This window comes from Ctenopharyngodon idella, chromosome 9 (assembly GCF_019924925.1).
Source record: "Ctenopharyngodon idella isolate HZGC_01 chromosome 9, HZGC01, whole genome shotgun sequence".
In the NCBI taxonomy this organism is placed as follows: domain Eukaryota; kingdom Metazoa; phylum Chordata; class Actinopteri; order Cypriniformes; family Xenocyprididae; genus Ctenopharyngodon; species Ctenopharyngodon idella.
Window position 1 is genome coordinate 13,882,305 of NC_067228.1, and position 12,217 is coordinate 13,894,521.

Sequence of the window (12,217 nt, forward strand, 5' to 3'; positions counted from 1 at the left end):
GATTTAAACAATAAGACTAAACGTGTTGAGCTATATAACAATTAGTTTTCTGTCTATAAATATATCAAAACAGTTGTTCCCTTGTCTATTAAAACGTGTAATATATTAAAGCGTCTATGGTGTTTCCATGGTTTCTACAAAATAAAACCGGAAACCGAGGCAGACGCGGGTATGACGCAATTGACAAGCGACGAATCACACGTCCCGGAGCCTTGGTTAAAAATGCAATTGTCACATGATTTACAAACAGTTGGAAACATTTGGGATATTGTAAGTACTCAAGTGAACCAAATATATAACACTGGCCTAGTGGTTTTTGGATATTTTACTGCAAAAATCTTACATATTGCACCTTTAAAGGGATAGTTCACCCTAAAATCAAAATTAACTCAAAATTACTCACCCTGGTGTTGTTCTAATGCCATATGTCCTTCTATCTTTTATGTACCATAAAATGAGATTTTTTTTTTCCCTAATTTTCTTTCTTTTTTTTTAATTGTCTCTCTTGCACTCGTCCATAATGGCAGTGAATAGCGACTAGCATCAAGCTTTTTAAAAAAGATGCTAAAGTATCACAGAATGATCCCATATGACACATGTCGTATATTCCAAGTGTTCTGGGGGTATACGATATGAAATTTAACTCCTGACCTTGGCCGTTGGTCTTCTGTGCACGACTACGCGAGGTGTTCGTTCATGTGACTGTTAGCGCTGCAGTTCACTCTGTTTTGCCCAGAAAAAGCACACAAGTTATGAGAAAGATTAACATAAACTCAACATGAAATACAACTCACATACCTTCTCCTCTGAGGTGAATATATCTGTTGTGTTTGTCATAACAAAAAGTTATCACATCTGTCATCAGACAAACTGAATTCTGGTCAAGAGATATTTAACTCAGTGAAGAAAGTTCGGAGTGAACTACGACGCTAACGAGCACGTCACAAAGCCGTGCACAGAAGACCAACAGCCAAGGTCAGGAGTTAATCTTTTTTAAAAAGCTTGATTCTGATTGCTATTCACTATATGGACGATCATGAGCAGGACATTTTTAAAAAATTCTCCTTTTGTGATCCATAAAAGAAAGAAGGGCATATAGAATTAGAACAACACCAAGGTGAGTAACTTATGAATTAATTTTTATTTTAGGGTGAACTATCCCTTTAATTTGTCAAGCAGCTTAATGTCACTATGGTTACCCTCATCTGAAAGCCCCTCTGTGGTGAAAATCAAGTTTTTAATGTTGTTCACGTCTATCTGGTGTTTTTAACATTCTTTAAGACAAATCATATGCATATTCACAAAAGTGGATACAGGCAGTGAGACAGAGCGCAACGGGTCATATTACTATAAGAAATGCGTTGGAGGGGAACGTATTCGGCGACAGGTGAAATAATTCTTTGACATGGTTAAAAATAATTAATGTTTTTTTTCTTTGTTTGTTTAGCATAACCTGTCGCCGATTTCGTTCCCCTCCAATTTATTTCTTATAGTAATATGACCCGTTGCGCTCTGTCTTACTGCCTGTATCCACTTTTGTGTCCTTAAACATTCGTTTTTTGGGGTCGACAGCTTATAAAAACTTAGTTCTGGGTTTTTTAGCTTGTTTGCTGTACACCATGTCACATAGTAGCTTTTAGACATTGTTCTGTTTTTTGTAATAAGTCAGAAATGACAAGGAGGCAGCCTCACACAATACAAAGTCAATGGAGACGGTTGGATTGTTTTCCTCTTCGGTGGGCGTGGTTTTCAGATTATACTAAATGCGCTCTGTCTCTATGGCTATATGCAGTGATATATCTGTGCTCTGACTAACCTGTCATCTAATTGTTCTTATAAAAAACAGCAGAATCAGTGTCTATGATATGGCTAAAAAATATACTGTCTGAACTATACTGTCTTTTTTTTGTTGATTATGCTCAGATGGAATTTATGTACACACACACATATATAAATACACACACACCGTAGCCTAATGGTCCAGCCTGCTTGTAAAAGATGGATGATATCTGCTTCTGACCTTTGAGCTTGTCATGGTGAAAGTCAGTTTGGCTGGGCTTGGTGAGAAATTGATTCAGTTATATGTGTGACTTCAGCTGTTGGCAGAACCTGCATAGTCTATTACAGATGTGCACCATGAATATTCATACCTTTATCTAATGACAGCTTCTGTCTGCAGTTTACATCTGTTAATTTAAAAAGCAGTATTATATTGAGATTCATCTTTCTTCTCCACAATTTTCAGCAATGAATTCAGCTTAAATTGTTTGACGTAGAGACTCAATTCAAAGTTTTTTGTTTGTTTTTTGTGTCTGGCTTTATAAAATTTTGTAAGATTAAAGTCTAGAACTTTGATAACATATATACATTGATAATGTTCACCTTTATTGGTCACCGACATTGATGATATCATTATAATATTTGCATACTGAATTGTAATTTGTCTTTTTAAATTCTTCTTTAGCAACCAGTACTGACATGTTTATTCTCACTCACAGCTGACAGAAAATAAGACGTGTGCTGAGTATAATGAGTACGGCAGTTTGTGGAGGCTGTGATAGCATTTAATTCACACAGAACTAAAGCCTAAAACCTAAATTTACTTAACACTTTAACACTATTTGCTGCTGCCCTGCAAGTACAGATAATTCCTTCAGGAAAAACAAGTCTAGTTCCAATAAATGCACAAATTATTAGTTTTGAAAACAGACAGAACTGAAACACACAGTCTGTTTATAGACTTTGGTATTTATTTTTAATTGGCAGCACATTTATGAGAGGCCAAATCAGTATAACATAGGGTTTGTTGTATATGTGGTGCTTTTGGCAGTGAAATTTGTTTGCACTCTCTCAGCCTTTCTGCCTTAAATATATGATTGGCAAAAAACATAAAGTAAATTAAATCCAATAAAACATAGGCTTTAGCCTCTCTCGAATTTGGCTCTATCTCTTTCCCTTGTTGCCCAGTTACACTAATTAAACAAATAGGAATATTCATAAGTACACAAATGGACGGCAGAAACACATCTACATCAACACCTAAATCAATCAACTGCTTCCAAATGCTAGCTAAATTATTACCATATTTAGTGAGATTTGGTGTACCAGTCGAATGAAATGCCAGCCCTCTAATGGCACAGTTTCAGTAATGATTTCAAATCCATGCAAAATCAACTGCTTAACCAGTAATTTTTGGCTTCAGGAACAGATGTAGTGCTGAATGCAAATTTTATGTGCTATACATTGTGGTTCTGCTAAACCCTATACATTATGGGGACCAAATGTCCTCACAAATACAGCAATACCATACATTTTTTTGGCCTTGTGGGGACATTTTTTTGGTCCCCATGATGAAAACAGCTTATAAATCATACTAAGTGATGTTTCTTGAAAATGTAGAAATGCAGAAAGTTTTCTGTGATTTGTATGTTTAGGGTTAGAGGATAGAACATTTCATTAGCTCAGTACAAAACCATTATGTCTATAGAATGTCCTCATAATGATAGGTGTACCAACGTGTGTGTGTGTGGGTGTGGGTGTGGGTGTGCGTGTGCGTGTATACCTACTTACTTTTGGTGACAAATTTGTACCAGAAGTGAGCTAAACCTGACAAAAATTCCCAAAACCTCGTTTGGGGACATCCCATTTGTAAAAACTGATTTAAAAAAAAAAAAAAGTGTTTTTATTTATTTATTTTTAAATCATTAAAATGCAGAAAGGTTTCTGTTAGGGTTAGGGTGTGGCTTAAATTTATAGTATTTGTAATTAGCTGTGCATAAAGCGATAGAAGTCTATGCAATGTCCACATTTAGATAGCTAAGTAAACGTGTATGTGTGAGTGTATGTTCAATCATTGATCCTGTACTTTCCTGAGGGGGTCAGTCCTGCTCCTGGAGATTCAGTTCAGCTTAATTTAACATTCAGGCTTGGATGCAATGACCAGGGGCCTGTATCATTAAGCTGGTTTAGGTGGCTACCCAGGTATGTTTCAGTTTGGCTTTTAGCGGTATTTATTGCCAAAGTAACTTGCGCTCCACGGCTAACTCCGGGGCAGGTTATGTTCTGGGTAAGAGATCTCAAACCAAAATTGGACCAATCAGCTGTGGGCAAAGTGACACATATCTGACACAATAAAATTGGTCTCCAAGTTTCTCTTGCTCCAAATTAAAGGTCACTACATAGTAAAAGATTTTTAAATACAAAATTGTCTAGCTATAGAGATGATTTATTATAATTATTTTAAATGACTTAGTATGATAATTATTATACCCTTAATCCATTACACATGAGCAGTTTTATTTTAACAATTATCATCAAGCATGTACAGTTGAAGTGGATCAAGTGGATCAAAACCTTTCATCAAAGTTGTCCTAAAACCAAAATGCAATACCCGTTCTTGTCTTAGGACAACTTTGATGATTTTTTTTGATCCACTTCAAATGTTGACTACTGTAGTTTAAATAAGCAATAAGGTACAAGAGGCTGTGCTGTATCATGAACAAGTCTCAGCCGTGACTTATTTACGATACAGCACTAGCCTTGAGTACCTTATTGCTTTTATAAAATGGTTACCACACAAAACAAATATTAAAGCCAAAAATATGTATCAATGCAACTTTCATGAAGTAAACTTTCACTAAAAGCCTTCCTTCCACCAGAATAAATAGTCCCTGACCGTGAACAGCAATAGAAGACTGTCTTTATGAGTGTGTCAGTCAGTAGCGAAGATTTTTACATTGAAAAAACTGAATTGTTGTGAACACAGAACAAGATGCAACTGACAAATGCTTTGACTAGCGCTGTCAGTCACGGGAAAACCCCTTAACTGTTAAAAGGACAAGATAATACATCGGACATTTAAACAGATTTTTTATTATGAACATAGGACTGACCTGAAGGAAAATGCTAAATCTGAATGCAGATAATAAACTTGCTCACTCAATCTCTTTCTCACAATACTCTTCTACATAATACAGTAAGCTTCAATGAACAATATCAATTGAGAACAAACAGTTTACGTTGCAAACAGAGTGGTTGCTAAGGTTGTTGTCTAGTGATACTTTATCGTGAATAAAACATAGCTATTGACCAATCAGAATTAAGGATAGGAACTAACCGTTTTATAAATGAATATAAATATATACAGATAACATGTAATGTGAATAAGATTTGGAATCGGTAGATAAAGTTATAAAAATGACTACATGTCCAAGTCTGGTTTGTTTTTGTCATCTTGAAACTAATCCTGTAATCCTGAGTTTGCTCAACTACAATCATGGTATAGGCCCCAGAACTGAGGTAAAACTCAAACAGGTTTGTTTGCAGATATGACATGAACACAACGCATAAACAGGTAAGTGATGATACTTGAGATTGTTAGCAGATGAGAAGGACCTGAGACAAGGGATGAGACAAAGGATGACTAGAGATCAGCTTGGATGAGGTAACAGCAGCTAGCAAGGACCATTAAGCTAAGTAGTCTGTAGCATCAGATGAGGTACTGAGGGAGTGTGTGTGCTCTATATAGTACTATTGATGAGGGCTAGATGAGTTCCAGGTGTGCGTGGTTAGGTGCCAGGGAGGATGATGGGAAATGCAGTCCGTGACAGGTAGTATAGTACAGTAAGTAATAAATACATTTTATCAAACAAGCCATTCAGCTCATACATGCAGCTAAACAACTAGTATAAGTACTTTTATCTGCCAGATTTCTGTCTTGTCAGTGATGTTGAGTTTAAGTATAACGTGTAAAATGTTCTTATAAAGCAAGTTGCATTCATGTATACACTGTGAAATGAAAACAGGCTACACAGCCTTCAATTCTGACCAATCTAAGTAACATGATTTACTGTACATAAACTACTAATCTATCCACAGACCTGTTTTGTTTTGGAGTTCAGACTTAAAGGGATCGTTCCCTTAAAAATGAACATTCAGTCATTACAGTATTTACTCACCCTGGATTTGTTCTAATGTGTAACACCTTTTTTTTTTCGAACCACAAAAGAGCATATTTAAAAATACATAAAAAATGTCCTGCTCACGCTCATCTATAAATGGCCATGAACAGAAAAAAAAAAGACGCTAAAGTATCACCAACATATTCCAGTGATTGTGATGTATATTTCAAGGGTTCTGAAGGCATACAGGGAAAACAACAACAACAAAACACCTGAAATTTTATTTATTATTTAGCAAAATCCTGACCTTGGTGCTCATGAGAGGCCACAAATCCATAAGTACAAGTTCGCAAAACTGTGGGAATGGATTGTGAAAGCATGGGCATGGATTGGAAATTTGTAGGTATGGTTTATTAATTAATGAGCGCAGTTTGATAAACAATTTAAGAATATGTGAGTATGGTTTATAAAGTGAGGGGACAAGTTGCAAAACTGTGGCAATGGATTTGCGGATCTTTTTTTTTTTTTTTTTTTTTTTTACAGGTGACTTTCCGGGCTCCGTAAGGTTGAGATTTTCGCTAAATAATAAATTAAATTTGGGTTTGTTTGGGATGAACTATCCCTTTAAGACCTCTCTCTTTGTGAAATACTGTATTGTGTTTACCCAAATCACAAAGTTGGCAAAGTATTATGCAAAATGTCCAAAAGGACATTAGAAACCCATCAGTGGCATCACTCCAGCTTCCCTCTGACTCAACTGGTCGAAAGCAATCCGATTCTTATTGACCCCATGCCAGCACAACATCACTGTGTGGCCTGACGAGACCGCTGAGAGCATAATGGCTGAACCAGAGACTAATTAAGCTTCATCTAAAGCTTAACCTTCCTGAATTCTTCTGGAGGGGGGGGAAACACAATTATAATCGAAAAAAAGGAAAAAGCATTTGGACCAGGTAGAAGAAAACAAAACAAACACAGTACTGTGTTTTCAACTGATGTTTTGTAGGAAAATCAAAAAAAGTAATTGCACAAACAGATTAGAAACTGGACTCAATCAAACCATCTGTTTGTATCTGTGTGTGATTGTGTGTGTGAATAAACTTCTTGAAAGGAAATAGCTTGAATCAATTCTTTGTTTCATTTGGAACTCAATATGAAATGAAGAAAACACATTTTGCTTGTTATTCGTGCTTTTTGAGCACTGAGCAGAGTTTAATCACAGTTCACTGTTCTGCCTTGCCTTGCTATCTATCTAGTCAGTAAATATTGTAAAATATTGAACTGCAACAATATTTCGTTACCATTACAAAATGCAATATCACATTTATTTTAAATCAAAACTGGTCGCTTAGTTTCAGAAGACAACAATATTTACCTATATTGGCCAATCCTAGCCAAGGGATCTTTTATTATAGTTCAGGATAAAACTTTGTGTTAAGCTGACAAAGAACATCTGTGCCTGAGCATAATTAAAGTTTCAAGTGATATTCATCTAGACATTGGCTGCATATGGTAGACAAAATATCAGCAGAAATATAGTTTAGTGGTGGTTTCTGTGTATGCAGACATACAGTTACCACAGAAACACTAGGACACAAATCCTCCTGATGTCAGTGCTGCTGTGTTTAGGACGGCACAGATACGGGATCAGTGGGAAGGTTACACTAACATGTACTAACTAATGTCATGCCAAAGTCACTATAGAGCATCTATGGGTGCTGTTTAACATTTTGGCAAAGCACATGCTGGTGTAAATTTGATATAAATCCAATATAACCCACTTTAGATAGATCAACACTGAAGTGTGCATATGTGTCTTTGTGTTAAATGATCTTAAATTCAAATGTGGTCAAAGGACTAATTCACCCAAAAATTAAAATTATGTCATGATTTATCCTCCTTTATGTCTATACCAGTATGTTGTTATTTTTGGAATCCTGCTGTTAAGCACTGAATAGGACAAAATACACTATAAAATTAAAGTCCATAACTTGGCCTCAATATCCCAGGTCTTCTGGAGCCAAACAACAGCTTTGGATGAAGAAAAGACCAACATTTAAGTCAAGATTCACAGACATTTCACAGTCTAGGCTTTTTTTTTTTTTTTTTTTTTTTTATATTTCTTGTATTTTATTTTGTATTTAATATTCCTATTTATTTTATATATTTAGGTGATTCTTGTTGAATCATGAAATTTATTTTGCAATTCTCCAATGTTTTATAGCTATTGTAACATCTAATTCAGACAGAAGCAGAATAAAGAACAAGGTCATCAGAGCTGGAGGTTGAACCACCATGAGCAAAGAGTCAGCGCTCTTAACTTAAAGCTCGCAAAGAGAAACAGAAAATTGTCCTGAGGCGCTCTCTCTCTGTCCCTTCTCCTTTCTCTTTCTCTTTCTCTTTCTCTCTCTCTCTCTCTCTCTCTCTCTCTCTCTCTCTCTCTCTCTCTCTCTCTCACTCTTTTTTTTTTCTTTCGCCTGATTACACACACACTGTATGGAGAAACTGCTGAGGTGTACTGCTAAGTATGTGAGGGTACCGTTACAAAGTGTCTGGTGCTTTGACACACAGCAGGAGAACAGCATATTTACTTTTAAATTGAGTTCAAAGGGATCAAGACAGAACCACCAGGGCTTTATCCTGAGGCTGGAAGGAATTGCTTTGATGGGTTCGAGGGAATGCTGATATGTCCTTAAATGTATGTGCGGGCACGTGTGTGGTGGCAAACACAGCAGGTTGATGTATATCCAGTGCATGTCGTGTGATGTGTGTTTGGCAACATGCGCAAATGAATGATCGTCATTGATTTCTTTTTCATGGAAGCTTCCCAGAGAAACTGGTTTCTTCAGAGACTCATTAGGAAAGGGTGAGGAGTGACCCATTGCATTTTTTATTTTAATCCATGGGAGTGCCACAGCAGTCATTTCTCATTTGCCACAGTGGGTAGAAACATGTTTCACAGCTGAGACAATTGGAGCATGTTTTACTACCCTCAAAACAGCTCTGGGTTTTAAAAGACTCAATAGCAGTGGTCAGAGGAGGAACAATACTCATTAATCAGTACAGTGTGACAGCTATGTTTACATATCAGGGATTATAACTTCAAGCAGATGGATGACATGTAATTATATAATATATGTAATATATAAAAATGTAGTGTCCTTTAATATTATTTTATTGATAAATATACATGCATGCCTATTTGTTCATTTATTTAAGGTTATGATTAGGCACTGTGGTAATCAATATTATGCCAAAAGTGTTGTTGAAAACCAAAGAAATGGACTATTAAAATAATAATAATAATAATAACCCTCAATACAGAAATACTGCTGTTCAAACGTTCAGTTAATCTATGGATTCAGAGTCTGTTTTTGCTTTTGTAACATGTATTGTTGTCATGTTGTAAAAATTGGAATTGAATTTGAGACTGTATTATGTTGCTAGGTAATTGTATTAATTATCATAACTAGGAAGAAAGATTAATAGTTTTAGCAGGTATGAACATGCCGTAGAGCAAGAGAAATTAGCTCTTCCTGATGCTGCTGATTGTTGGATTAATAGCGGCTTAATTGCCAAATCAATCAAAAAATTAATCAAAACATTCTCCATGCTTAAGACTATGTACAGAATAATATACAAGCTTACTATAGTATATTGTATACTGCATACTGTATACTATCTTTTTTTAGCAAGTGAAACATTATTCTACAGTAAGCATGCTACTTTACATTATCACATGGCCTGACTAAGTTTGTGACATGATCTCATTACATTGCATGTTTAAATCAGCAAGTGGAGTCCATTTAGAATATTGGAAATAAAAAGGTTGTTCTGCATTTTTATTAAATTTTATGTAAAAATATTGCAGCTTCTGCTAGTCAAGAAAGAGATGTACTTATTAAGATTTACTTATTTTATTTTATTTATTTACATTTTTGAAGACATTTTGAAGTGTAGCATGCTATAGCTGTTTCATTCATTGTATGACGGATCACAGTGTTATGTCCCTTATGGGGCTCCACGTATAATAACTGCCCTGCCTTTGCAATTTATTTGGCTGACGTATTCTTTCTAATCTATAAAACAGATTGTGAAATAATCAAAATTGTAATTGACCTCCACTAATGGTTTACAGCGCTTGCATTGGAAATGACTGGGAATGTTAATAATTTAATCAATTAAGCTTATCGACCGTCAATAAATCAATTTCAACCCAAATGCATTCAGTAATTATCCCGGCAGTGGTCCAAAATACTGTCTGTACGGTCATCTGAAGACAGAGCGCGCACTGGAGCTCACACTGCACGTCACATCCACTACGTGCACTTTTGGCTTGTAAAATATAGCAGATTAGAATGATTAGGGCTGTCGAAATTAACGTGTTAATGCAGCCGATTCATTTTTTCAGTTTAACGCGTTAAAAATTTTTAATGCAATTAATGCAGCATATGTTTTTTTTTCCGTCATAATTTGGCTAATTTTAAAAACTCCAATGTGTTTAATCACGATTAATTACAGAAAAATGTGTGATAATTCGTTATTTTTTTTAATTGACAGCACTAATAATTTATTAAAATTATAAAAGCTCTCATATCTCATATCTGATTTTTTAAAGTCATGTCTATCAAACAGTTTAAGAAACGTTTAGCTTTTTAAAATCTTGTATATACACAAAACTACACACCCACTTGCACATACAATCAGAGGCTCTAAATTACAGGGTTCACAGCCGCACATAATGCCATGATGCAATGATTTCTCACCCAAATCCCAAAGGAAGGCCAAGTTACCCACAATGCACCAGGCATAATATGTAACTGGTAAGTACCCTGCTGTGGCTTTCGGTTTAACATTTTTAATGGCCACCATTACTCAACCATCAATTGTGAAAGTAATCCCTTCTAACCCATAAAGACAAGGACTGCAGGACCTAAAATAGTCACATTCTACAGTTCTATTTATTTTTATCCCTTTATTTCTCTGTCCTATTTGCCAGCTTAATGCAGTGAATGTTATTTTATGAAATGTTTTGTCGCACATGACACAGTTCTAGTTTGTCTCAAAGGAAACACTTAATTAGAAAAGAAGACAAGGCCGTTCAACATTTTTTTTTTTTTTTTTTTCTGACTGCAGCACAAACACACACATACATACTCACTTTTAAATACTTTGGCATGACATAATTTGGCTGAAAATAATTGTTTAATAATATCACTACCTACGTCTTCATTCGCTTATACATTTTCCTTGTCACCATTTCTGCATCTTAAAGATTTTTTTTATGATTGTGAGGTTCTGGCATTCTCTTGTAAATGGATCACCCAGTCAAGGGATAAAAGTTAATGACCAAAACATCTTATTTCCAGAGCCCTTGGTAAGGGTGGCATGCCTTTAAAAGGCACCTCGGCAAGAGAGTCACACATCCAAAACGAGAGAGTCACACATGCAGGGATTATGAAATGGAGGGATAATGAGCCCCACCATTACTGTAAAACTGAGAATGGTTGCACCTCGTAAAAACAGACAGAGCGAGAGAATGAGTGGGGACTTGATGAAAAAGAGAATGAGAGTGTGGGAGGGCAGAGGGCGGCTGGGGAAGATTAGCGCCCATTATTTTCTCGTCGTGTCGTCTTGATGGTGAAGTCTGTTTTCCAAAGTTTCTGAGTTACATTAATGATGGGAATTTTGATTTTTAGAGCAATCAGGCCCTGTTTGATGGAGAAATTAAACTTAAGTTAGTGCACTCTGTATGGATTTTGCCACAATTTTGCTGTGTGAGATAAATTCAGATATTGTAAAAGACATTTTGGGTTGTAGTCCTGCATTGTAAATGCCTATTGGATGGCCGTCTAATGAAAAATCAATAGGAAAACAGCAATTAAAGATGTTGGTGTCTATGTGAGAAACATTAATTTAAAAATGTCATATAAGCTTGTTTATATGATATGCAACTAACAATTTGTTAATATCTCATTCCATTTATGTTATAATTGTAATTACTTTGAGTTCGCTCTGAAGAATGAGCATAAATTCCCTCTTTCATCAGCCATGACAGACTCCAGTCTTTTCCACATTAATGCAAAGGCTTTCTTGTGTTTTTGCGCTACCATTTCAGTTTTGCATGTCAATGAGAATGTCAGAATGTGATGCGATTGATGATAAAACGCAGAATCAGTCAATCATGACCAAAGTCTGTGTGAAGATGTATATCCTACTGTCTGACATAAAAGATTGTTGATGTCTGCCTTGGCTTTTACCCAGGATCTCACTGGGGTCATATAACACAATCTGACAAGACAACAATCATAAAGGAT

General features: G+C 35.7%; 1 long non-coding RNA gene across 1 annotated transcript in view; it reads left to right on the forward strand.

Moving 5' to 3' along the window:
• Positions 1–12,217, forward strand: part of LOC127519331 (uncharacterized) — a 126,828-nt gene that overhangs the window by 43,965 nt on the left and 70,646 nt on the right. The window lies entirely within an intron of this gene.